Source organism: Carettochelys insculpta, chromosome 20, assembly GCF_033958435.1.
Source record: "Carettochelys insculpta isolate YL-2023 chromosome 20, ASM3395843v1, whole genome shotgun sequence".
Taxonomy (NCBI): Eukaryota; Metazoa; Chordata; order Testudines; family Carettochelyidae; genus Carettochelys; species Carettochelys insculpta.
In genome coordinates, this window is record NC_134156.1 from 16,829,307 (window position 1) to 16,835,693 (window position 6,387).

The following is a 6,387-nucleotide window of genomic DNA, read 5'->3' on the forward strand; positions in this document are numbered from 1 at the left end:
TCAAAAGACAGGGCTTCTGGGACACTAGGCAGCCCTGTCTGCTGTGCTTCCAGTTGGCTGTTTTGTTGACGGAGCAGCCGGGCAGTCCAGTTACTGTGTCAACACAGCAGATAGCTCTTTTGATCTGCTTTGCAGTTTGGCTAAAATCTGTTGACAGAAGCTCGACCAACAACATTGTTAACCTTTCAAACTACCAACTCAGCCCAGCAGAGGAGTCTCTCTTATCCCGGGGTCTTTCCTTCTGCCCTACTTCCCCCACGAACTTAATACAATTCTGTGGTGACCTTGAAGCCTTCTTTCGCCGCCTCCATCTAAAGGAATTTTTCCAGCACACCTATGAACAACAGTCTGACTCTCTCAACCCCCCCCACCAACAACAAAAGAAGAAGAACTCTGTGTGGACTGCCCCTGAGGGTCGTAGTGAAAGTCTGGACTTCTATGTACAGTGCTTCCGCAACCGTGCTCAGTCTGACATTATACACAAACAATGCCAAATGAGACACAATCTCAACTATGCTGAACGCTATGCTGTCCAGAGTCTCAAAAATAACCAAGACATCATAATCAAACCAGCTGACAAAGGGGGTGCTGTTGTCATCCTGAATAAGTCAGACTATGAACAGGAGGCAGCCAGACAACTCTCCAACACCACATTTTACAGACCTCTCTCTGCTGATCCCACTTTGGAATTCCAAAGGAAATTACAACAACTACTGAAGGAACTCCCTGCTGCTACTCGGGACCTCATTAACTCAGACACACCATCTGAGCCGCAGCCTGGATTATTCTATTTACTTCCCAAAATCCACAAACCTGGAAACCCTGGATGCCCTATCATTTCAGGTATTGGCACCCTTACCGCCAGACTATCCAGTTACGTGGACTCCCTCCTCAAACCCTATGCCACCAACGCTCCCAGCTATATCCGAGATACCACCGACTTCCTGAGGAAAGTACAAAACATCAGAAAAGTTCCTGATAACGCCATCCTTGCCACAATGGATGTAGAGGCTCTGTACACTAATATTCCACATAAAGACGGATTACAAGCAATCAGGAACACCATCCCTGATGCCACCACAGCCAATCTGGTGTCTGACCTCTGTAACTTTGTTCTCACACGCAATCATTTCCATTTTGGCGACAATTTATACCTCCAGATTAGTGGAACTGCTATGGGCATCCGCATGGCCCCACAATATGCTAATATATCTATGGCTGACCTGGAACAACGATTCCTTAGCTCTCATCCCCTATTACCACTCCTCTACTTAAGATACATTGATGACATCTTTATGATTTGGACCCATGGTACAGAGGCTCTAGAGGAATTCCACAGAGACTTTAACAATCTACACCCCACCATCAACTTATGCCTCGATTACAACATGCAAGAGATACATTTCCTGGACACCACAGTACTAATCAAGGATAGCCTGATCAGTACCACACTGTACCAAAAACCTGCTGATGGCTATACTTATCTACACCCCTCTAGTTTCCATCCTGCACACGTGACTAGATCCATTGTTTACAGTCAAGCTCTTAGGTACAATCGCATTTGCTCTGATCCAACTGAGAGAGACCAAAAACTACAAGAACTTTACCAAATATTCATAAACCTGAATTACCCACCAGGAGAAGTAAAAAAACAAATGGACAGGGCCAGACACATACCCAGAAACCAGCTACTCCAAGATCGACCCAAAAAAGCCAAGAACAGAACACCACTGGTCATCACCTACAGCCCCCAACTCAGACCACTGCAACAAATTATTAAAGACCTACAACATATTCTTAATCAGGATGCTACACTCCAGAAGGCCCTGGGTGACAGGCCTGTTCTCTCCTACAGACAACCTCCCAACCTCATGAGGATCCTTACTAACAGCCACAGTCTATACCCCAGGAACACCAGTCCTGGAACCTTTCCCTGCAACAAAGCTCGCTGCCAGCTTTGTCCACATATCTTCTCTGGAAATACCATCACTGGACCTAACCAGGTTACTCACAGAATCACAGGCACTTTCTCATGCTCCTCTACTAACATCATATATGCCATCATGTGCCAACAATGCCCAGATGCTTTGTATATTGGACAGACTTCTAACTCCCTTAGACAAAGGGTCAATAGGCACAAAACAGACATCAAAACACTCCAGATCCACAAACCAGTTAGTCAACATTTTAATGGAATGGGGCATTCTGTCAATGACCTCAAGGTATGTGTGTTACTGAAGAGACATTATCCCACCGTTCTGGAAAGAGAAGTGGACGGGCTGACTCTTATATTCAAATTTGGCACATTAACACGGTTTAAATAGTGATGGGAACTTTCTGAGTCACTATAGGGGCTCATCTGCATACTTGGCTCAATCTAATTCTTGACCTTCCCCCCCCCCCCACCCCTCCACTCTGATTTGCTCACCTTGATTATCTTTTTCTGATTTGTCCTCCTTGCTTACTGTTTTTCGTTCTGTGTGTCTTAAATATTGAGTCTGTTCTGGTCTGACTATGGTCTGAAGAGGTGGGTCTGTCCCACGAAAGCTCACCTAATAAACTATTTTGCTAGTCTTTAAAGTGCTACTTGACTGCTTTTTGTGTTGACAGGTTTTTTTAGAAGATATCGTCTGACGTTAACTTCTGTCAACAGATCGCTCTAGTGTAGATATAGCCCTAGAGAGTATTTTTGAAGGAAAACAGCCAACCTTGCCTTAAAAAGCACTAGCTGCATGCACTTCAGCAATGCCTGCTGTCCCTCTCTGGAGTCCTGACTAGGGTTCTGATAGATGTGCATGTCTTGGAGCGATTCAGGGGAGAGGAAAGCAGCTTTACAGACTAGATCAGGGACAGCATGCTGGGCACTGGAGCAGTAAACATGAAGAAGCAGAAAGGTTGGAGGTCAGGGCTGTTATGGAAGCTAGTGGGTTTTTTAAGATGTGAGAAAAGTAAAATTTTCAAAGCACATAAGTAACTCATACCAAGCTCTTCTACAGAGCTTTTCATCAGCATTTCTTAGTGTTTTACACAGGTGTTTACTATTCCCATTTTACAGAAGGGAAAATGAAGGTACTGAGAGGTGAAGTGAGTTGCCCCAGGTTACCCAGCAGGCCAGCGGCAGAGGAAGGACTAAAACCCTGGTCTGACTCCTCTCCAGTTGTTCTATCCACCGAGCTGCACTCCCTCCCCAACTCGGCTGTCTTTGTACTGTTTTTAAAAGTGGGAGGTGGTTTTTAAAAGTTTGATGAATAAAACCAATTGGATGTAGCAGAAAAGAGGAAGTAAGTACAAGGAGACAGAACAGACAGCATAGTATAAATGAGTAGGCAAGTGGATTTTAAACTGACTGGAGACATTGGCTCAATGTAGGTGTTGTTGGGATGCCTCAGAAGCAGCAGCTAAGACAAAAACTACAAGGAGAGCCCACGTGCGCTCTCACCCGCACAGCAGCAGGTGAAAGCGGGACAGGCCAGAGAGAAAAGCATAAATCTCAGACATGTTACAGAGGACAAATGGGTTGTGATTTGGATGCATTTCCTGTGCTCTAAACAGGCTACTCTACTGAAGATTATTTCCTTGTCACTAATGCATGTGAGCAATGGCTTGTAGATTCTTTATTTGTAGATTTTCCTACAAAACTGGGTAATGAACTTTTGTGTCAGATTTTCAAGAAGTGGGTCTTACCCACAAAAGCCCATTACCTAATTTGTTTTTAAGGTGCTACAGGACAGATTATGAAGCTACAGACTAACAACACTTTAGTACAGCAGAGTTCCATTAAAAACGGACTCCTGTTTTACAGGCAGATGATGAACATGGAGTATTGGTTGGAGAAAGCTAATTCTGTTGATTTATTTTGTGGTGCCGCAAGAAACTATGTCCACAAACTGGAAGAAAGAAAGGGAATTCTGATCTGCTTCCTACTCCTCCTGATCATTTTAATTGTGATCTTTGATTATTTTAGGAGCACTTCTCAAGTTGCATTTTAGGAGCTCAAAAGCCCTTTCAAGGCTTGTGGATGAAAAAGGCACACTAATAAAAAAAAAAAAAAAAAAACTTACTGTTAACTCAGAAACTCACTAATGTTATCCAAGAAAATCAATGTCTGAGACATCAAAATTCTGTCTTGAGAGAATTAACTTTCACAACAGACTCTCTTATGCTTAAGAGCACAGGCTGAAACAAATACTCCCAGGAGTAAACAGTCAAAATAACAGATTAAAAGGTGCAGAATAGTTAGTGACTTTCAATAGATCTGTTCCTAAAATAAAAACTGGTAGGTCTACTAGATTCTAAAGAATATCTCTACAAGTAGATAATCATTTTTGGGGGTGGTGAATCCACCACAGGTAGCAAGTCAAATGCAATGTGTTTTTGCTAATGCTTAGCAAACTCTTTTCAAGCAATTCTTTTCTTCTCAGTGGTGGCCAGGGTACTCCCCCCACACCCTCAGAAAATATTTTGATGTTTGTGAACTGCAGTTAGTAGATTGCCAGAAGAATATTTGTTCTTTAATGAGACATCTTATGTGCTATTTCAACATTAAACTTGACTTTATATGGGGAAGGGAATGGAAGCAACAGGCACAAGGAAACAGAAGCAACATTCGTTGTCTGTAAGATCCAGTACCATGGTAAAACTGCCCCTGTCACTTGTTCTGTCCCTTGTCCTCTGGAGCAGGGGAGTGCAAAGTGAGGAGCAGGCCCCCTGGGGAGGACATGATATTTCATAAGGGCCCAATGTATAAAGCTTGCTCACCCCTACTCTATGAAAAGCCCCTTCTGGAAACAAAGGATTCAGGGCTCAGAGTACAAAGGGGGATAAGAATCTCAATATTGCAGCAAAATGCAATTTCTATTCTTACAAAATATTACTAGTTCTGCAGCCAGATCACTTCTGGCCCTCTCCCACCCTTCAAATTAGGATGTGTGCTAAGTCAAAGCCCCAGCCAGGGGGTCTGGATCCAGTGCCCAGAGAGATCAGTGGAAAGATTCACATGGGTTCTAGCAGGCATTACTGATGGATGTGCAACACAACATCACACTTCATGCAGCAGCACAGCCCCACTAACCCCCCACCCCCCCAAGCACTTTGTTCAACTCTGATAATCTCATACAGCTTCTGAGCAGGGGAAGGAAAGTGAAACACAAAATCCTCCAGGCTTTGCTGTTGCATCCCATGAGCATGAAGAAGAAAATCAGCCTAAGTCGCAAGTTGTCATGTGACTTTGGAAATGAAATGACTTAATAAAGACTATTATGCCAATTATATTGTGTATTCATTACATTCTACTGTGCTCAGGGCAAGCATTCTATTTATTTCTGTCCAGCTACTGCATGGACCTTGGCTGACCCCAGCTATACTTCAGTTCCAGTCAATTGGGTGTGGGGCAGAAGTTCACTGAAGATACTCTGCCTCTTCACCAATTCAAAGAAAGACCTTAAATAACATCATAGAACCAAAAATGGCATTCGGCACCCAACTTTTTGAATGCACGTATTTTTCCATGGTGATTCAGTACCATCAGCTCAGCTTGATGGGAGATGTGACTTTGTAAGAATCCCCATTCTCTGCAGAAATTGAGAGATGGAGGTTATTTTGGTTCTGGTTTTGTGGACAAGTAGGTACCAATATAGATGAGAATGCTCTACTACCACACTGAAGAGGGGGTCATAAAAATCTGATAGCTCCTGGTTTGAAATTTTTGATTCTCAGTACTGGCCATTTATAATTTTTTAGGGCAGAGGTCAATAGCAACTGATTTAAACAAAAAAGTAAAAGTAGAACGCTAAGGAGGAATTTGCTCTCAAGGAACTGAAATAAAGAGCCTCCACTTTTTAGAGACCCCCAAAATACATAAATTTGCACATCCCACATTAACAAGCAAACAGGACCCCAGTAGCTAGAGTATTGGTGCTGGATTGGACAAGGAAGGACACAGACCTTTGTCCTGTATTTTGTATTACATTTCAACTTCATCAGAAAGCACAGGAGTAAGATATTTGTCAGCAATAAAGATCAAAATAAGTAGGCAGAAAAATACCTTCTTAAGTTTAACACAATATAGTGTTTTGTTTTGTTTTTTTAAGTTTATGGAAAGAGTAGGTATCCTTTTAAACTGACCAAATTGAGACAGTTAAATATAAAATGAAAAAAAATTGATAGTAGTGCAGTTCAGTAAGTTACAATTTAATACATTACATGACTGTTATGTTGGAGAGGGGCAAGGATCGCTACATGCAGATATTCAAAACCACCTCTATCACCAAACCTCCCACAGAGTTAGTCCCTGTGCTTTCAGAATTGGTCACTTCATGTTCCATTTTGCACAGCTCTGTGTGGGCATGATACCAAGCTCCAATTTCTCATTAAAATTTTTTTGCACCC